The sequence below is a fragment of the Copadichromis virginalis genome, linkage group LG7 (genome assembly GCF_057382275.1).
Source record: "Copadichromis virginalis isolate Kocher_CV1m ecotype Utaka linkage group LG7, C_Virginalis_male_GT1.1, whole genome shotgun sequence".
In the NCBI taxonomy this organism is placed as follows: Eukaryota; Metazoa; Chordata; class Actinopteri; order Cichliformes; family Cichlidae; genus Copadichromis; species Copadichromis virginalis.
In genome coordinates this window covers 59,674,667-59,697,097 of record NC_140624.1, presented here as the reverse complement: position 1 = coordinate 59,697,097, position 22,431 = coordinate 59,674,667, and the positions used below count along the sequence as shown (strand labels likewise).

Here is a 22,431-nt window from a genome sequence, read left to right as displayed (position 1 = left end):
GAGACAAGGATTTTCAGGAACTCTGCCAATTCATTTATATTATAAATCATTTTATGGGGGAAGTCAATTCTGGAGCCTTTCACAGCTGACTTTGGGTGTGCGGTAGGAACATCAGTCCACAGTGTGCACCAGTGTTCACATTTGCACAAAAACTTCCACAGGCTCCTGGTAAGGGCATTATACTATGAACGAGTGGAGATTTAATTTTATTTTTTTTGTATTAACAACAGTTCTTATAGCACAAAATTACAAATAAAGTTGGGCTAAAAACAAAAACATCAGACTGACATCATGTAGATGAGAAGTTCAAATTGCTTTAATAAATAATGTTATTATACAGCTTTACAGAAATCGATAGGAAAAAATTCCTGAATAATCCTTTATGGCAGCGAGGCTGAATCCATCAGAGGGTGAAGGAGCTCTGCTGCCTCAGAAGTGTGGACTTGAGTGGGAGTAATGTCCATGCTGTAGAGCAGTTTGTCTGTACCTCATTTCTGACCAATGATGCTTCCAGCCTTGAGGATCAGTTTGATCCTTCTGGCACTGATGCTGCAGATTAGCAAAAGCCCCAGACTGCATGGGATGGTGATCATGGCAAAAGGTTTCTTTGCTCACACTGGTAATAAGTGTAAATAAAAATTAAACTCTGTGCTAAATGGATCTATGTCAGATGATGCACATCCAAATTTCTGAAGGAATGTTTTACAACCAGTTATTTAATTCTCTTATGGTGAGAAAGTTCACTCTCTCATACACTCCCTTCCAATAAGGAGCCTTGCTTTTGTGTGTGTCCTTGCTTCAGTTCTTTATGGTGGATGTCTACAATAGTGATGGGACTCCTTTGACTGTGCACCAGCTTTGTGTTCAGCTGGAGAGAATATGCAGCTCTTCGCTGGAGACCAGCACAGAGCCTGTTGGCATCCTCACCTCCTTAAATCGTGACTCCTGGAGCAAATGCTATGACAGATTGATCCAAGGTGAGCACAATTATGCTTTTGTACAGTTGTAAAGAAGCTAATGTATATGTAAGGGGGATTAACTGGGAAATGCTGTAATGCAAGCGCTAAACTGATGTTAAAACTAAACAACGTAATACTTGATCATAAGAGGCCAGGTAAAATTGTAATTTCTCCATGTAAGAAAGTTATATTAAGTAGTCAGTGAAAATCAAACTGCTTTATTGAATCTCTGGAAAAACCCTGTTCATCTCATAGCATAGCTTTATTTTATTTTTATTTATTTTTTTCATTTAAAAAATAAAAGGTAGAAAAGAGCATGTGGAATAAGAGTTGCCACTATGAGTGTTCATTAATTTGACGAAGGGTGATGTTTTCATAATAAGGGTATAATGGGCACCAGTGGATTCCACTAAACTGAGCTCAGTAAACTCTGTCCTGTTTTTCTGAGTGTTTACAGCCAAACCTCACACATTGCCGTTCTGTAATAATACTAGGAATTTATTGAAACAGAGCAGAACTGGACTTAACGGAGCATAGGAATGTTTATATAAATTGGCCAAAATGCAGCTGTTAATGGGACTGTGCTACTACTAAACGGTATGTTGTGTTAGTCATATGCACAGTATTCCCACTCTTATGCTTTCCTCCTTAGACATTTGAGATCATTTATTCCATCAACTGTTTTTGTATTGTTACAATTGATTTCAAGGTGTAATGCAAAGAGTAGAGGGGATGTTTTTAAACCTACTTTGAACACTAAAAAGTAATTTAGCAGACGTGGGGGAAATTGGACAGAGGCAGGAAAATCAACCTCCTCCTCCCCAGCAAATAGAACCTTGAGTTTCACACACTGCAAAAAACCCCAAAGTGATGCATGCATTTATGAAACTGGCATTGTAACACTATCTTGTCACACAGACTGCTTAGTATCTGATGGTTAATGCAAACAAATGGCATTTAAGTGACCCCTTACAATCAACTGACTCAATCTTTTATTTATTTTATCCTAGTTTTATCACCATCTTGACACACCCAAAGTCCGTTTGAAGATGCGAGTGGTCCTTGCGGCCTGGTCCTTGTAATCAAAACGACTGTTTTAGAGGAAAAGGGATCAAAAGTTTATTCCATATGGTTGTAATTCTTTTGGTCACTCAATTGTCTCGGTATTAAATACTAGTGAATAAAAGTAAAGTCAGCATTATCACAGGGGAAATGGCGGTGATAATCTGGGTGACAGACACCAAGAATCCCCTGAAAAGCAGAAGTGCTGGGACAGGGGGACAGAGACAAGGTAACAGTGCATTTGAGAGGACCCTTGTATTAAAATGGCGTTTCCCTATATGAACAACATAATAAAGCTCTGGTTAATTCAGTTTCTATTGACTAGCATATACTGCAACATTTGGTCAACAACAATGAATTATTTTTTTTATTATTATTATTATCAATGGTAATATACAAGTTATGCAATAACTTCTAAACGTGTAAGTAGGCATAAGTATTTGACTGAATATGAATGGGTATCATGTATGCTTTGTCTGTTGCATTTGTGTCCAGATAAGCCCAACAAAGAAGCGCTGTCAGCTATCCAGAGGAGCATCTGTGTAGTATGTCTGGATAAAGCCATGCCTCAAGTGCCCGATGACATGTACTCCAGAGGTAATGTCCTCCAGATGATGCATGGAGGAGGCAGCCAGTGGAACAGTGCCAACCGCTGGTTTGATAAATCAGTACAGGTGATTTGAATCATAGTAGATAAACGTCATTTGTATAAAAATGGTTTGGTGTTGTGATGGACCGAGTTGAAGAACAGGAGGAGCCCAGGAATTATTAGAAAAATATAGTTTCCATTTATTTAACCCCCAAAAATTCCAAGTTCCACTGAAAACAACATCATCAAGGTACGCACAGGTGAATGCTGAGAGCCCACAGAGTACCTTATCCATTAGCCTTTGAAATGTTGCTGGGGCCCCATGCAAACCAAATGGCAAGACTGTGAACTCGAACAATCCCCACGGAGTACGGAATGCTGTCAACTCTTGAGACTGCTTAGTGAGAGGTACTTGCCAGTATCCCTTGGAGAGATCAATGGTCGTTAGATATTTTGCCTTCCCCAAACGCTCAATGAGATCGTCAATGCGTGGCATTGGGTAAGAGTCAAATTTTGATATGGAATTGAGATACCTGAAGTCGATGCAGAAACGTATCGTGCTATCCTTTTTCGGAGCCAACACAACAGGGTTGCACCACTCACTTGTTGAAGGTTGGATGATTCCAAGAGACAGCATGAGGTCCACCTCCTCCTTTAACTCCACCAGGAAGCGTTCCGGTATCCTGTAACTCATACGCTTCACAGCTGCATCAGGTTTTAAAACAATGTCATGCTCCACCAGACTCGTGCGACCTGGGTACTTTTGAAATATGTCTGAATTAATCAGAGGCGTTACCTGAGACTGTTGCTCACTGGTGAGATGGCTCAGGTCCAGGACAGAGACTGTTACTGAAGGCAAGTAGTCATTAACTTCTTCCTCCTCATCCACGCTGTGAATAAGCAAACCCTCTGTTTTATTCTCAGTGCGTGGAATCCATTCCTTAAGAAGGTTAACATGGAGCACTCTACTCCCTCGCTGGAGACCTGGTGTAGAAACTTTGTAGGTAGTAGGTCCAAGTTTCTTCTGTACTTCAAAGGGTCCCTGCCACTTTGCCAGCAACTTGCTGTCAGAAGTTGGCAACATTACCAAAACCTTCTGGCCAGGGACAAAACTCCTGTGGCGAGCTTTTTTTATCAAACAAAGTCTTTTGTTGCCTCTGAGCAGCTGCCATATGGCTCTGAGCCAGTTCACTCATCTGCTGAAGCTTTTCTCTCATATGAATAACATATGAAATAACATTGACTGATTCCTCTTTACCTTGCTCTCCCTCCCATGAGTCCTTTAGCAGGGTCAATGGGCCTCTCACCTCATGGCCATAAAGAAGCTCAAATGGGGAGAAGCCAGTGGAAGCTTGAGGAACTTCCCTGTAGGCAAAAAGGAGGTATGGCAGCCACTGGTCCCAATCAGACCCTGTATCATTGACAAACTTTCGGAGCATTTGTTTGAGAGTTTGGTTGAAGCGCTCCGTCAGTCCATCTGTCTGTGGGTGATAAGGGGTTGTCCGCACACTCCTGATGCCTAACAGCTTATAGACCTCTTTCAACAGTGTGGACATAAAATTAGTGCCCTGGTCAGTTAAAATCTCCTGTGGGAATCCAACCCTTGAGAACAGTTGAATCAATGAGGAAGCTACAGTTTTTGCTTTAACAGTTTTTAATGGAAAGACTTCAGGATACCTCGTAGCATAGTCTGTAATGACTAGCATAAAGCGATTTCCAGATTTACTTTTTTCTACCGGACCAACTACGTCCATGCCAAGACGCTGAAATGGTATACCGATGATTGGGAGAGGTTGGAGTGGTGCTTTGGTGGGGACCCTAATTGAAGTCTTCTGACATTGAGGACAACTCCTGCAAAACATAGCAACATCTGAGCGCAAGCCAGGCCAGAAAAAGTATCGCTTGATGCGAGCGGTGGTCTTATGCTTCCCCAGGTGGCCAGCCCAGGGAATGGAGTGCCCCAAAGTAAGCACTGTTTCACAGGCTACTTTAGGTACCACTAACTGTTTAACCTGGCCGTGCTGGTGGTATAAAATGCCATCTTGCAGAATGTACAGCTCTTTATTTGTGTCAGATTCAACAGAGTCCTTTTCCTTAGCCCTCAGCAACATGGCAGACAAAGTTGGATCAACCTGCTGCATTTGTCTGATGTTCGTAGGTACTGAAAAACCTAAAGGCATATCTGGAGCAGCCTGAACTGATGTCTTTCCAACAGTGTGTTGAAATTTTTCACGTCTTCTTTGACTGCGTGGCTTCCGAGACTTCCCGGGATCTGTCTCTAGTTCAGCCTCAAAGAAGGGTAAAGCACTGAGGGTTGCATAATGCTCATCCTGATTTTTAGTTTGAGCCCTTGTTATAGCAACATTGCACTCTTGCACTTCTCTCAACAAATCATAGATGACTGGCAGATCCTCCCCAAGAACTACAGGATAGGGCAGATTATCAGCTACACCAACCTTTAACAGATAGGGTGTCCCCTGCACTTCAATAAACAGATCAGCAGTAGGGTATGGTCTTTCATCACCATGTATACAGCAAACTGATATGGTTTCAGAGGGGCATGTGTAATCGTTTGACACATATTTCCTGTGTACCAGAGTCTGTGTGCTGCCAGTATCTATTAAAGCATTAATTTCTTGTCCATTAATCTTAACTGTGGTGATTTTATTTGACTGCTTTCTCTCAGATTTAATATCCACATTCTGATGAGGCACGAAACACATCTGAGATAATTTTCTTTGATTATTAGGACACATGGGCTTAGTGTGACCTTCCTGTCCACAAAGGTAGCACACTGGTGGCCTTTTACCTGGCTTCGAGGTATTCAGGGGCTGCTTTTCCCTTGTAAAGGGCTTACCCACACCCGTCGCTGACCTCTGAGGATGCTGAGGGGGTTGCGACGGACGTGAATCTCTGGCAGCCTTCCATGCACTGTTGCTCCATGGCTGACTCTTACTTCGGGCAGCTACAAACACATCAGCCAGGGTGGCAGCCTCTGCAGCAGACTTTGGATTATGCTCCTTAATCCAGACCTGAAGCTCAGGACACAGCATTCTTAAAAACTGCTCCAAGATAATAATTTCACCAACTTCTTTTACAGTTCTGTTTTTCGGCTGAATCCATTTTTCATAAAGTTCTTTCAGTCTTGCATACAGTTCCTTGGGACTCTCATCAAAAACTTCAAGACAACGAAATCTTTGCCTGTATGTTTCTGGGTTTATATCATATTTTTGCAAAATGGCAGCTTTTACCTTGTCATATTGCAGTGAATCGTCCACATCCATATTAACATAGGCACTTCGAGCCTTACCAGTAAGAAGAGGAATGAGGTGAAAAATCCAGTCTGACTCTGGCCAACGACAAGCAGCTGCAATTCTCTCAAAAGTGGTCAGAAAATGTTCAACATCATCTTCAACAGCTAGTTTCTCCAGTTTAGGATGATGAATATGCACAGACTGACCTGTTAATATGGAGGCTGAGCCAGAACCCTCATGCTGAGATGTTGCTTGTGTCTGATAATCAGCTGGAGTTTCAACAGACTCTGGATCAGTTGATGTGGGCTCTGGAAGTGGGGTGGTTCTGGCCTGCACTTCCATTTGCAAAAGCCGAAACTGGTGTTGCAAACTCTTAAAACGCTGTTCTTGCAGTATAGCATCCTCTCTCTGCTTTTTATCTCGAACTTCCTGTTGTCCCATGAAAGCCTGAAGAATCCCAGCAATATCAAGGAGAGTTGGCTCCCTGGTATCCTCTCCTTCAGTGTCTCCAGCCACAACTGAAATTCCTTCTTCCATCTCCTTCTCCCTCTCTGGCTGCTGCAAGGCCTCTCTGGCCTCCATTTTATTTCCTCTCTTTGGGCGCACAGCATTCTGCATGGCTCAAAAAGTTTGTCAGGGGAGGAAAAAGGGCAGAAAAATGCAAAAAAAAAAAATCCTGTCTCCTCAACTGAAGGATCCCACTTCTGACACCACATGTGATGGACCGAGTTGAAGAACAGGAGGAGCCCAGGAATTATTAGAAAAATATAGTTTCCATTTATTTAACCCCCAAAAATTATATTTACAAGACTAATAAATGTTGAGCTCATAAAAGAGGTCAAAGAAACAAAACTGAACTCAGGCAAAGACTGCAACCTTAACAAACCAAATGACTGCCCAAACGTACATAATTGACCTAAACATGAAATGACATACAAGGGTGTATATATAATGGCTGATCAGACCATTGTGACACATGAGGGGTAACAAACAAAACACAATCATAAATCACAAACAGCAGTACAATCTAGTTTGTTAATAAACTAAACACTAAAGAAGAAAATCAAAAAACCCCATTAAACCCTAAACTCAAATATTTAATTAAATACAAATACTTTGTTTTTAAAGTAAAGAAAACACACATTCCCCCTTCAGCAGGAAGTGGTGGTGTGGTCCAATTATCTTCCTTCATATTTAATGGTTTCAAACCCTGGCTACCATCTTTTGTCCGGCAACTCCCAGGGATGATGGCAGGTAAGAAATAAAAAGACAAAGGTTAGTCAGAAAGCAAAGAAATGAAGTAGTATGAATACATAAGTAAACTTAATGTGCGCGCTTACAAATAGAACAAATGTATCCAAACCAATCAATAAAGTTATTGGAAACTAAAATGTATTAATATGTTCAAATGAAGAATGAAAATACAAAAGTTACCGACTTTAGAGTGTGGCCATGGGTTTGGCCATCACAGGTGTAAAAAATAAATAAATAAATAAATAAAATAAAATTTAATTAATTAAAAAAAAATTCTAGAATCACTTATAAAGTATTTTAAAAATGTATATATAATTGGATACAAAATCACAGAAGTGAGTACAAAGAATATTCTAACAAATCATAAATTTTAACTTTAAAACCTTAGGTGCAACTAGGTTGAACGGTTAGTTGGTTTGTTGTTGTAATTGTCCTAAGTGCCGCATTCAGTACTGTGGACAATGATGTATTATTACAGTGACTAGAGCATGCAATAGGTATTGTTGAGAAATCAGTTTTACCCCGGTTCTTTTATTCGTCAAAACTTCCAGAGACGGCACCGGAACTCAGTAGCCATTTCACAAAACCTTTATTCATCTTTATTCATCTTCATTTAAGCATGCATCTTCTAGAAGGGAAGACGAGGCCGGTGTCCCTCTCCAAAATCTTCACCCCTTTGTTAGTTACAGCCAGATTTATAGAAGTGACCCCATCATAAAACCCCCTACGGTGTGCTGCAAACTCTGTCTGTGTCTATGTGCACGAGCACATGAATGCCTACATGTGCACGTTCCCGCGTGTCTATGTGAGTGCTCGTGTGTGACTGTGTACGCATACCTGTGTGTATGTGTGAGTGCACATGAGTGAGTGTGCGTGTGGATGTGTGTGCGTGACAGTTAAAACACTGTGGGTGTAGGTAACTCCCTAGAGGTCATAAAACCCCTCTGGGGAATTTCCACTCAGTGGGGGAGGTCTCCTACACTCTACTCCTAAGTTCACGACACAGTCAGCCTTTATTACTTTAAGGGCAGTGTCTCTACAATAGTTCTACATTATATTTTAACACATTTCTAAACTCTAAAATCAGCTAAACATTCTACAGTATCTAATAGACTTGTAGTCAAGACCGCCTAAACCAAGACAACACCAAGACTGGAGGGTATCGAGACCAAGACAAAGTTGAGATGAGACCAAGGCCGAGACAAAAGTCTTTGAACTACAGCCAGATGCTGCTTCGTTTACGGGTGTCAGGAATATTTATGTGTTTTTGCGATGCACTCTCACAGCCCTCCTCACTGCTGTCTACTGTCTCACTCACTGAGAGGACAGACGCACGCTCCACTTGACTGTCGCGTCTCTCATCCTCTGTTTTTCACATAATGATATTATCCAATATCCTCGCATGTGATTGGCCACAATATGGAGGGATTGGAGCATAACTGAGCCACTGCGTGAGAGCTGAGCAGCTAAAGGAAATTAAGTGAGGAGCCGGCTCTCATTCAGTGGGAGTCGACTCTTCTGATTGACTACAAAGCACTCTCTAAGCACGGCTCTTAGAGCTGATGCTTTTGCACATGACCGAACGTTACGTTGTGTGTCAAGGATACTGTTGACTCCAAATCTATTACTATTACTATAGTAATACTATAGTACTATTGCAAAAACTGTAATTAGATTACCGTTACTTTCCCGTAGGAATGCTGCGTTACTGCATTACTAAAACCGTGATTTATTTATTTATTTATTTTTTGCGAGAATGTCTCATGACAGTGACGTAAGCAAGTGCAACGTTCGTGACAACAGCTGTGTGCAGATCAACAATGGATAATATATGGAGTGCGGGAGAGAGTATGAGCATGCAGCGTTTAAAGCGTGGAAGTACTGACCTTTCTTTAAGTTTGATTCCATAAAAAGTGACAAAAACATTAGCGTCCGTTGTGCGTGGGAAGAAAACTTCTTTTTACAGCGAAAAAACCCCTAAACTTCCAAGCAAGCACCGAGTGTGCTACGACGTAATGGGAAACTCACAGAGAAACTCGCGGATTCTTCAACTGACCGCAGCACACCTGCACCAGAGGAAACCTCCGCCTACCCTACTCCTGCTTTACAGGTGAAAATAGAGCAAAAGGACTGCTGAGTCTTTGACTTTATTTATTTTCTGCTGTGTTTTACTTGCATCTATTTGAAAGAGTGAGTGTAAACACAAAAACTATTTTATTTTATGTGCTGGAATGTGCAGAAAATAGGTTTAAATGTTAAACTAATTTATTCAAGTCAGAGAATGTTGCATATAATTAAATTTTTGCTTGATGCATAAAGTTAAAAGATTAAAACTGATAAAACAAGTTTAAAAAAAGATACTTTTCCATTTGATTACATTTTGTATGATGGATTATGCAGAAAAAGTAGAATTGGGCTGAAAGCTCTATCGCTTTATCACCTCTTCAGGTTGTAAATCGTGTTTTTAAAAAGTAACTAAGTAATTAATTACTTTTGAAAATAAGTAATCAGTAAAGTAACGGGATTACTTTTGGGAGGGAAGTAATCAGTAATTAGTTACTGATTACTTTTTTCAAGTAACTTGACCAACACTGGTGAGGAATCTTGGAGACCTTGTAAACCAGGATATGTCCTTTGGTGGGCATGTTAAACGAATATGTAGAACTGATTTTCCTCCATTTGCATAAGCATAAAATGAGAAATATCCTGTCTCATAGTGATGCAGAAAAACTAATTCCTGCATTTATTACTTCTAGGTGGAACTACTGTAATTATTAGTTCTTCTTCTTTGAGCAGATTTCTCCTATACTGGCTTCTCTTCATTGGCTCCCTGTTAAATCCACAATCTAATTTAAAATACTTTCACAACATACAAGGTCCTGAATAAACACTTCATCTTACTAAGACTTTAAAGTACCATATGACCCAATTGGAACATGTGATTGTTAGTCTTTTCTCTGGATTATTGTAGGTTCTTTACATTAAAATATAAAGCAACTTGGGGCAACTGCTATGATTTGGCCTTACAGTGGGGCAAAAAAGTATTTAGTCAGCCACCGATTGTGCAAGTTCTCCCACCTAAAATGATGACAGAGGTCAGTAATTTGCACCAGAGGTACACTTCAACTGTGAGAGACAGAATGTGAAAAAAATAACAAAAATGCAACTCAATACTTTGTAACATAACCTTTGTTGGCAATAACAGAGGTCAAACGTTTACTATAGGTCTTTACCAGGTTTGCACACACAGTAGCTGGTATTTTGGCCCATTCCTCCATGCAGATCTTCTCGAGAGCAGTGATGTTTTGGGGCTGTCGCCGAGCAACACGGACTTTCAACTCCCGCCACAGATTTTCTATGGGGTTGAGGTCTGGAGACTGGCTAGGCCACTCCAGGACTTTCAAATGCTTCTTACGGAGCCACTCCTTTGTTGCCCGGGCGGTGTGTTTTGGATCATTGTCATGTTGGAAGACCCAGCCTCGTTTCATCTTCAAAGTTCTCACTGATGGAAGGAGGTTTTGGCTCAAAAGCTCACGATACATGGCCCCATTCATTCTGTCCTTAACACGGATCAGCCGTCCTGTTCCCTTGGCAGAAAAACAGCCCCATAGCATGATGTTTCCACCCCCATGCTTCACAGTAGGTATGGTGTTCTTGGGATGCAACTCAGTATTCTTCTTCCTCCAAACACGACGAGTTGAGTTTATACCAAAAAGTTCTACTTTGGTTTCGTCTGACCACATGACATTCTCCCAATCCTCTGCTGTATCATCCATGTGCTCTCTGGCAAACTTCAGACGGGCCTGGACATGCACTGGCTTCAGCAGCGGAACACGTCTGGCACTGCGGGATTTGATTCCCTGCCGTTGTAGTGTGTTACTGATGGTGACCTTTGTTACTTTGGTCCCAGCTCTCTGCAGGTCATTCACCAGGTCCCCCCCGTGTGGTTCTGTGATCTTTGCTTGATGAGATCTTGGGTGGAGCCCCAGATCGAGGGAGATTATCAGTGGTCTTGTATGTCTTCCATTTTCTTATGATTGCTCCCACAGTTGATTTTTTCACACCAAGCTGCTTGCCTATTGTAGATTCACTCTTCCCAGTCTGGTGCAGGTCTACAATACTTTTCCTGGTGTCCTTGGAAAGCTCTTTGGTCTTGGCCATGGCGGAGTTTGGAGTCTGACTGTTTGAGGCTGTGGACAGGTGTCTTTTATACAGATGATGAGTTCAAACAGGTGCCATTCATACAGGTAACGAGTGGGGGACAGAAAAGCTTCTTACAGAAGACGTTACAGGTCTGTGAGAGCCAGAGATTTTCCATGTTTGAGGTGACCAAATACTTATTTTCCACCCTAATTTACGAATAAATTCTTTACAAATCCTACCATGTGAATTCATGGATTTTTTTTCACATTCTGTCTCTCACAGTTGAAGTGTACCTCTGGTGCAAATTACTGACCTCTGTCATCATTTTTAGTGGGGGAACTTGCACAATCGGTGGCTGACTAAATACTTTTTTGCCCCACTGTATATGATATATTGAATTAAAATGTATTCTTGCGTCACAATTTGCAGACAGTCTAAAGATCTACAGAGCAAAACTAAAACTGAAGCACAATGTCTTAATTACTGAAAGATATAGACTAATCCAGCTTGAAATGTAATGCTAATGGCTGTTTTGCCTTCTTTGTTTCAGTTCATTATTGGAGAAGATGGGGCATTTGGTAACAACGTCTCGCATAGTTGTGCAGATGGTACAATTGGTATGACCTTGACTGATTATGTTTCAGCATCCATGTAAGTATACATTTAAAATGCAGTGTTCTATAGTTTAGTTTTGTTGTTTGGTCTGTTAACAAAAGCTCAAATATGAGGCAAGGTGACTTCTAAAAATACATTATTCTTACCCTAACACAGACAAGTGTATTTCTTTTCCATTAAATTTATAAGACACAAGGATAGACTGATCCTTGTGCTTGGGGCTTGGACATGGAGGCAACAGCCTAAGGAGAGAACTTTCAGAGAAAGCTCATTTCCACTGCTTGTAAAGGCAAACTCATTCTTTCCGCCAATTCATTGACCATAAGTGAGCATGGGGACGTAGCTTGATCAACAACTTAATCAACAGCTTCCCTTTTACCCTCAGCTAACTTCACCACAATGTAGTGGTACAACATCCACATCATTACAGAGCCGGCAAAAGTCCCATGAACAGCTCACTCCTGAACAGGATATTGAGATGAGTTCTACGTAAGCTTTTCCGGTTGAGTGAACGCTGGCGCGACTGGCTGCCGCTACTCACCGGCCGCCACTCACCACTATCGCTAACGTTAACGCTACTGGACTCTGGACTTCTGGACTTTTGTCCTACTCCTGTTTCTAAGGCCCACCGGTGTCCCTACCCGGCTGTTCCTGTCCATGATGTGGCCTTTCAGGATCTATGTACTCTCAGTGTGGGTCTGGATCCTTATGTCATCGATCTACCGACTCGGCACTGGACTTCATCAATATACAGCTGATGAGCTCCTCTGCCTCCGCTTCTCTTTAGCTGCTCCGCCGTTGGCTGCTCTTCATTTCCACACGGACATTGCCTTCCTCCCTCGTCGAAAGTACGTACATCGAGGCTCCCGTCGGTATTTCCATCAGGATAATTCCAAACCAATTCAGTCCTTCTGGTCCACCTCTGGTCGCTCTCAACGGAACCCCTGCAGGTCTATTGACCGCAATGTTCTGACTGGTCTGCCTAGGTCGGCTAACACTCTCATCCAGTCCGACAGTATTTCTGTCAACTTCGGCCTGCTTAATATCCGTTCGCTTACGAACAAAGGACATCTCATCCAGGATCTCCTAACAGACCGTAAGTTTGACTTTTTCTGCTTGACTGAGACATGGCAACAGCCCAATGACTTTTCGCAACTCAACGACTCCACCCCCCCGGGGTTTGTTTACACCTGCCAACCTCGCGAGTCCGGCCGTGGTGGTGGCCTCGCGATAATCTATCGCGAGAACTGGAAAGTCTCGCCGCTGTCCGCCCCTACGTACAGTTCCTTTGAATCTGTTGTTTGTCAACTTTCAGGACCTACCCCAACTGTAATAGCTGTCATCTACCGCCCCCCAAAATTTAATTCTGTTTTTATCAGTGACTTTGGCGATCTGCTGACCAATCTAGCTACTGTCTCCCCTAATATAATATTGCTGGGTGACTTTAACGTTCACGTGGATAACTGCGACCATCCTCTTACCAAGGACCTTCTATCCTGCCTTGATAGCTTCAGCCTTAAACAATACATAAACTTCCCTACCCACATTAAGGGCCACACTTTGGACCTAGTCTGCTGTTCTGGGCTTACCCCCCTCCATCTGTACAGCTGACGAACTGCTAATTTCGGACCATCTACTTCTCTCCTTTAATGTTCACATGACCCTCTCTGTAATTAACAATCCCCGTATTATCTCTTTCCGGAATATCAAGAATATAAATCTTGATATCCTTTCCTCTGCTTTTTCTAGCTGCTTGTCTTCTAACAACTTAGCTATTCAAGAGGACCTGGTACTTTTTTATAATCATAGCCTTAGTAGTATTTTAAATTCCCTGGCTCCACAAAAAACCAGAACTGTACTTTTTTCTCGCTCTGCACCCTGGTACACCCCTGAACTCCGGCTACTGAAAGCTAAAGGCCGACAGCTTGAACGTCTCTATAAGAAAACTGGCCTTACTATTCATAAGGATATGTTTAATAACCACGTTCTGTTTTACCAGGAATGTATTAGTCAAACCAAATCTGCTTATTACTCTGCTATTGTCTGCTCAAGTGAGAACTCTACCAAGACCCTTTTCTCACTATTCAACTCTTTTAACAGGCCACCTGATTCTCTCCCTGCTCATCTCTATTCATCTAACTTCTGTGATGCTCTAATGCTATTCTTTTTTTTTTTGACACTTTTTATTTGTTTAGGAACATTTTTATGCAACAAGATAAAAGAAAAAAGAAAAAACAGAAACAGTATGAGGTCATGGGAAGATAACATACACCTGTACATACATCTGCACATCCACACATACATACGTCAACAAGTCTGCATTGCTAATTCTATGCATCAAAGGGTGCTGCCACAAGCTGTAAAGTCCAGCCATTTTCTCCACCGTCTCCTTCCCAAATCTCCCTGCAGTCGCAGAGTGAAAGTCATACATTCCATCAATTTGACGTCTTCCACTATAGAGGTAAAAAGTGTTACAGTGGGAGGATCTCTACAGAGCCAGCGTTTTGTTATGGCCTTCTTCGCAGAAGCCAAGAGAACTTTCAGAAGGTAAACATCATCTGCAACTAAATCGTCTGTAAAATACCCCAGATACAATGAGGTAAATGTACAAGACACGTGGAATCCCAACACCTCTGTAATTATCTTTATAACTTCCGTCCAGAAGGGTCGTATGAGTGGGCAGGACCAGAATATATGACCGTAATCAGCCATGACTTCCCCACAATTCCTCCAGCAAAACGCAGGTGTAGCACTGAATTTAGACTTCTGTTTAGGCGTTATGAAATAGCGTATAATGTTCTTCCAGCAGAAGTCCCGCCACATGTTGGAGTTAGTCGTGGTAAACTGTGTCTCCCAGATCCGTGCCCACCCATCTTCTGTAATCACAATGTCCATTTCTTTTTCCCATTTCTGCTTTATGTAAATCGTTGAGTGCCCTTTGAGCTTAGTCAGACATTTATACAGTTTACTTATCAAGGCTCTGTTACTCCCAGAGTCATAAGCATCAATGAAAATATTAACAATCGAGAAGTCTCCACGGACACAGCTCTTCAGTCTTTTGCCAATATAGTCACGGAGTTGCAAGTATCGAAAAAAGTCTTGTTTCCCGAGATCGTAAGTCTTGCATAGGGTATCAGAAGCCATAATTTTAGATTTTACAATAACCAAACACCCAGCAGTGATTCCATGCCACACCCATTGTTTAAATCTACTATCGTGGGAAGCAGGTAGAAAATCAGGGTCATACGCTGGCCACCTCAGAAGTTTTATCTCTTCCTGGAGTTGCGCCTGCTTGACCACTCCCCTCCATATTTTTAATGTAAAAGTGACCCAGTGGCTGGGCGTCAAGGTATCGTCCAAATCAGAAGCCGCGTGACCAAGTCTAGACTGGATTGGCGTGTCTGAGAGAGACATCTCAATAGTCTTCCACCTCGCACAAAAAGATGGATTACACCAACACACCAAGGACCTCAGCTGAGCAGATAAGTAGTAATTCCTTAATGAAGGTAGAGCCAAGCCCCCTTTGTCTTTCGGCAACTGCAAAGTAGAGAACTTCACCCGTGGTCTTTTGTTAAGCCAAATGAATCTCGAAATCTGCTTATTCCATTCCCTGAATTGCTTCTCTGGAATTTGAATAGGTAAAGCAAGAAAAAGAGAGTAGTTTGGGGAGAATATTCATTTTAATTATCTGTATCCTGTTGCCAAGGTCGAGAGGGAGCAAGGCCCAAATGTTGAGATCGCTATATATCTCTATTAATACGACTGTAATTAATATCGTACAGTTGTGTCAGATCTCTAGGCAGAAACACTCCCAAATATTTGATAGCAGTTGCCTCCCAATTAAACTTGAATTTTGCCAGTAGTGTCTGGTCCGGAGAAAAATTAAATGACAGAACTTGAGTTTTTTTGACATTAAGGACATACCCTGAATACAGGCCATATGTTTCCAACATCCCCATTAATACTGGTATACCTGAGCTGGGATCCATGATTGTCACCAAGACATCATCTGCATATAAACACACCTTGTACTCGTCCCCTCCTATTACAATCCCTTTCAACGATGTTTCCTGACGTATAGCCTGGGCTAGAGGTTCGATAAACAAGTTGAAGAGGTAGGGGCTTGCTGGACACCCCTGTCTACATCCTCGTTCTAAAAAAATAGTATCGGAGAGGCTACCGTTAATTTTTATTCTGGCAGTAGGGAGAGAATAAAGAGCTTGGAAACATCTTATAAACTCGCTACAGAAACCAAATCTTTTCATCACTAGGAAGAGGAAGTCCCAATTCACTGAATCATATGCTTTTTCAGCATCTAAGCTAAGAATAATTGAGCTTTTTTTCTTATTATTAATGTGTTCGATGATGTGTAAAGCTCGTCTAATATTATCGTGGGTTTGTCTATTTTTCAAGAAACCCGTTTGGTCTTCATCAATCAAAGAAGGCATTACAGCATCCATTCTTCGCACCAAAATAGTTGTGTATAGTTTATAGTCTGAGTTCAGGACACTTATAGGCCTATAAGATTTGCAGTTTAGTCTATCCTGTCCCCCCTTTGGCAAAACCGATATGAAGGCCTCCTTCCAAGAGGGAGGTACCAGACCTCCTTTCAAAATGTAGTTAAAACTAGTTTCCAACAGGGGAAGAAGGCTTTCCCTCATGGTTTTGTACCATTCGGCAGGGAGCCCGTCGGTACCTGGTGATTTATTGGATTTAAGGCTGGAGATAGCTTTAATTATTTCTTCCCGAGATATTAAGGACGTTAACTTACTATTTGCTTCTCGACCAATCGTAGGCAGGTCTAAGGAATTCAAAAAGTCAGTCATCTTATTTACATCACCCTGAGTAGATTGACTATATAAGGATTTGTAATACTTTTCAAACGCTTTTTGAATTTTATCCAGGTCAGTTACAACATTGTTACCAACCGGGTCTCTAATCTTATAAATATTATTTTCAGCTTGCTGTTTTCTAATCCGCCACGCCAACTGCTTCGCCGCCTTAGGCCCTGCCTCATAATACCTCTGTTTCATGAACCTTATGTTTTTCTCTACTTCTTCGCTCAATATCTTATCTATCTCCTGCTTAATCTGTCTGATCTGGTGGGTTACTGTAGTATTTTTATCCTTTAGACCTGACTGTTCCAAGGCCATTAATCTATTCTGCAGTTGTAACAATTCTTGTAACTTTTTCTTTTTAATCATGGTCGACCACGCAATTATTTTACCTCTGAGGACAGCATTGGCTGCATCCCATACAATACTGTGATTTGTCTCTCCATTATCATTGTCCTGCAGGTACAAGTTAAGATCGGCTGTCATTTGTTTCACAAAAGCGGGGTCATTTAACATACCGGTATTTAGTCTCCACAAAGTTGTCTTCCGTGTCCCGTCCAAATGTAACGTTATATAAAGTCCACTGTGGTCAGAGACATCTCTTGGACCTATTCTGCAATCTTTTATCCTGTGTAAATCCCTATTAAACATAAAACAGTAATCTATCTTCGAATACACTGAGTGTCGAGCAGAGTAAAAAGTGAATCCTGACGCTGACCCATGGATAGATCGCCACACGTCAATAAGCCCTAATTCCGTTAACATTCCTTTAACCCGTTTCCCTCCAGACGTGCTTTTCCTGTCCCTATTATTTGAGTCTAATCTGGGATTTAACAGTAAATTAAAATCTCCTGCACAAATAAGAGTTCCCACCGTTTCCTTAGAGATCAAATCAAATATCTTCTTAAAGAAGCTTGCGTTGCTTCCTGGGGGTGCATAGACATTTAATAGTGTGACCGTCTTATTCTCTATTCTACCTTTTACTAAAACAAACCGACCTTCCTTATCACTTATAGTAGATATATGTTCAAATTTTATTTTATTTGAGATAAGGATAGCTACTCCTCGTTTTTTCCCGGCCCTATACGATGAATAAAATGTATGTCTGAAACCCATCTTTTTTAATTTCTCATGTTCTGCATTATCTAGATGAGTTTCTTGCCAATATGCCAAGTCTACTGTCTCCTTTTTCAATTTGGCAATTAATTTGCTTCTTTTAATAGGGCTATTCAGGCCATTTACATTTAGTGACAGCATTTTATAGAAATTATAAGCCATCAAGTGGATATGTGGAATACAACATAATCAACCCAGACCTCAGAACATCACAACCAGAACTCACTGAACAGCAAACACACAAAACATTAACAGGAGCTTCCAATACAAAGGATATAACAGTATCCTTTGACATTGAGGGGACTGGCCACAGGGTGGGGCCCCTCATCCGACAAGAGGGGAGTGACCGACAAAAAAGCCAAAAAAGGGCAAAAAATAAACGAAACAGTCTCTTATCGCTACTAGACATAACGTGGTGGTTCTCTAACCATGTCCGTAGGCACCAACCTAAAGAAATATGAATTCTGAAGGATACGAAAGTCAGTGTTCCTGCGGTTAGATTATCAAAACTCTACCGCCAGCTATCTCACCGTTGTCCCGCCATCAGCTGTTCACTCGTCTGCTGACACTTTTTCTTGCTCCCTCCGGAATGCTTGGAGTTTTTCCCGCACGTGCTGCTGGAAGCCGCCCCCGCAGTGTGCTGTCTGCGTTTCCCAAGGAAGTAGCTGCTTTATCGTGTCCTCTGTCATCCTGTTGGTTTGGTTCCCCAAGGTGATCTTACCCACGGCTATTCCCCGCTTTCTTAAATCCTCGGCAGCTTGGCTCGCGGTATTATATAGGACATTGCCTGACGCATAAAACACTCGCATCTTACTTAGTGGTGTCTGGAAACGGATCCCGTTGTCCTTCAAAGCCTTCTTAACTGGGATATATTCCCGTCTCCTTTTCTGCACTTCCAGAGAGTAGTCATGATCGAAATACACCCGTTTGTTTTGGATATGTACCCCTTTGTTCCACGCCGTGCGGAGAATCTCTTCTTTAACAGAGAACCGGAGGAAGCGCACTATTATTGAGCGTGGTGGGGCGTTCGGGGGTGGTTTCGGTCCCAACGCGCGGTGTGCGCGCTCAATGCCGAGAGCACGGTCCGGGCCGAAATCTTCGCCTAGGTGTTCTTTGATCAGATTTTCAACAAAGGTAGTCACCGACGAGCCCTCCGAGTTTTCCGGTACGCCGTAGATCCGGATGTTCTTGCGTCTAGCGCGGCCCTCCATATCGGACACCTTTTCCTGAAGCGCCCGTTGATTTTCCAACAGCTGCACAAGTGTATCCCTAACACCAATGTCCCAGCGTTCCGAGTCAGCCATGTTGTCCTCGACGTGCTTTAGCCGACCAGTCATCTCCTCCACCTGATCCGCCATCTCGTGTAATCTTTGATTCAATTCCTTAGAGAGTTCGGCCATTTGCTTCTTTACATCCTCCCGAAATTCCGTACCGAATGCTTTGAAGTCACTCTTCAATTCGGTTCGCAATGTAGCCATTTCGGCCACCAGTACGCTACTCACAGCATCCCGAAGCCAACCCAGCCCTTCACCTCGGTCGCCATCTTGTCCCGATGCGAGGCTTGCCTCACTAGCCGCGGCGTCCTTCTCCATTTCACAGTCAAGAATGTTTCGTAGCCCGTATCCTCCCTTTTTAGATTTATCCCCACTCATTCTTGAGTCGAAAAATGGCAATGTAGCCCTAATACAGCTCTCGAGTCCGGGGAAACACACGGTTGGTGCCGGAGGTCACTCTCTATGCGGCCATGCGGTGCTACGAGCCACCGGAAGTCCTCTAATGCTATTCTTTATTGATAAAATTCATAAAATACACTTAGACCTGGACCCTAATGCTCAATGTAGCTTCTCTGTCCTAACTTCTCCCCCTTCTCACTTCCTCTCTGTTTTTCAACTTCCATCCTTAGCTGATATTGCTGATCTCATCCATAAATCAAAGCCTTCTACCTGCCAGCTCGATCCTATCCCCACTGTCCTCGTCAAAGCCTGCTTACTCCTTCTCCTTCCCCTCATATCTGCTATTATTCACTCTTCACTCACCACTGGAACTGTTCCTGCTTCCTTCAAAGTTGCTGCTATTACCCCAATTCTGAAAAAAACTGGTCTAGATCCCAACAACTTTAATAATTTTCGTCCTATCTCCAATCTACCATTTCTCTCAAAAATCCTTGAAAAAATAGTTGCTTCACAAGTCCATCTTCACCTAACTGATAATAACCTTTACGAACAGTTCCAGTCTGGCTTTCGTCCTCTACATAGCACTGAAACTGCTCTTATAAAAATAACAAACGACCTTCTTATAGCAGCTGATTCTGGTCTCCTCTCCATCCTTATCCTTCTTGATCTGAGTGCAGCTTTTGACACCATCTCTCATCCCATTCTCCTTAGCAGATTAGCTTCTATTGGTCTCTCTCACACTCCACTAGCCTGGTTTAAATCATACCTATCTGACCGCACTCAGTTCATTCAATTAAAATCCTTCACTTCTCAGCTTTCTCCTTTATCCACTGGGGTGCCCCAGGGATCTGTCCTCGGGCCCCTTCTTTTCATCATCTACCTTCTTCCACTCGGACATATTTTTCGTAAATATAATATTCAGTTCCACTGCTACGCCGATGACACCCAGCTCTATCTCTCTACCAAACCTGACTCTACTCTTCCTCCACCCTCCCTCATCCTCTGTCTAGCTGAACTTAATTCTTGGTTCTCCTCCAACTCTCTTAAACTCAACAGCAATAAATCGGAACTTCTTCTGGTTGGCACTAAACGACTGCTATCCAGAATTAACAATTTCTCTCTCACCATCAATAACTCGCTGGTCCCTATCTCTCCCTCTGTGAAAAGCTTGGGTGTCATTCTCGATAGCACATTATCCTTTAACTCACATATCAATAATATTACACGTGCAGCATATTTCCAACTCCGTAACATTAATCGCCTCCGCCCCTTCCTCACACCTCACGCCACTGCCATTCTCATCCATAATCTTGTTATCTCTAGAATTGACTACTGCAACTCATTATTTGGCCTTACACAAAAATCTATCAACAAGCTCCAACGTGTCCAGAACTCTGCTGCCCGTATTATTACTAGGACTTCTTCTACCCACCACATCTCCCCCAATCCTGAAGCAACTTCACTGGCTCCCGGTCAAATTTCGCATCCATTTTAAAATAATTCTGTATACATTCAAGGCTATTCATTCTCTCTCTCCACCGTACCCCTCTGACTTATTACAGATGAAGCTCCCATCCCGCTGCCTCAGATCTTCATCTTCTCTTTCTCTCTCTGTTCCCTCTGCTCGTCTGATCACAATGGGAGGGAGGGCCTTTAGCTGCTCTGCCCCTCGACTTTGGAATTCCCTACCCCCGGACCTCAGAAATATTAGTTCATTCTCTCTTTTTAAGTCCACCCTCAAAACTCATCTGTTTAAAATTGCCTATTCTTAAATTTCTGTATGTTTTAACTTTTATCTTCTATTTTTACCATTGTGTATATTTCCAGTTTTTATCTGTTGTACAGTGTCCTTGGGTGCTTTGAAAGGCGCTATTTAAATAAAATGTATTATTATTATTATTATTATTATTATTACTGGAGGTAGGAATTAAAGATCTCCTGGACCAGGGGGGCTTCTCCCAGATCATCCCAGTGGACCTTTACACATTTAGGCATGCCAACCCTGTTCAGCATCCTCCCCACCACCTCATCAACTCACCACAAGGTGATGCTTAGTTGACCGCTCAGCCCGAGTGTCCAGACCATACAGCCACAGACAGGGCTGGACTGGGACAAAAAAATCAGCCCGGGTATTTTGACTAGAGACTGGCCCACCAGGTATTATAGGAAAAACCATAAAGCCTTTGAATGAAAACAAACGTCGTTGTGACAGTGATGTACACTGTCTTGTTGGTACATATGTATCAATCTAATAAACTTAAACCTACACCATCCTCCCTATTCTGGTATTCTAAACAGTACTTAGCCGAAACCCAAAGACTGCTTGGTTGAGTTAACTTCCTGAACTATCTACAACATATGGTGGAAACCTGAAATTAAGACAGAGAAGACTAGAAGTAAAACATGACTATTACTGAATATTAAAAATAATAAATGACAGATTTAGCGATATTTTCATAAACTATTTATTTACCACATCAATAAACGGCATGGCAGGGCAAAATATTTTTTCTAACATGGCAACCTTTTAAAAGTGAAAGGAGACAGAAAGACAGGTGAGAAAGAATAAAACTAAACTGACTTTTGAAAGGCATTTTACACAAAGTACTAGTACAGTATCTAGAAAATGTGGGGAAAATACTGGCATCATGTACAGTAATTTCTTCTGAAGAAATTATGTTGGGACCCTGAAAAGAACTTACTATGTACAATAATGGATTTCTATAAATTTGACATCAGATGAAAACATTGGTTGTAAGATTCAGATAATTATTTGTTAAAAGCTAGAAATTTTAAATGAGAATAAGAAAGAAAAGTATTTCTTTGTGCCCCCCTTTCCCTGTTAATGCCCTACCTGGCCCCCTGGCAAAACTTTGCTAGACCCGCCCCTGCACAGTTACCAGCTGTCAGCTACATAGAAAAGGTGTAAGT

General features: G+C 42.0%; 1 pseudogene across 1 annotated transcript in view; it reads left to right on the top strand.

Annotated features, from left to right (window-relative positions):
- The window catches only part of LOC146706369 (carnitine O-acetyltransferase-like), a 34,146-nt pseudogene that overhangs the window by 3,286 nt on the left and 8,429 nt on the right, over positions 1 to 22,431 (top strand). The window contains exons 5-7 of the transcript XR_014921133.1: positions 803 to 977; positions 2,517 to 2,695; positions 11,812 to 11,912. The product of XR_014921133.1 is annotated as a carnitine O-acetyltransferase-like (transcript). The remainder of the gene's footprint in view (positions 1 to 802; positions 978 to 2,516; positions 2,696 to 11,811; positions 11,913 to 22,431) is intronic.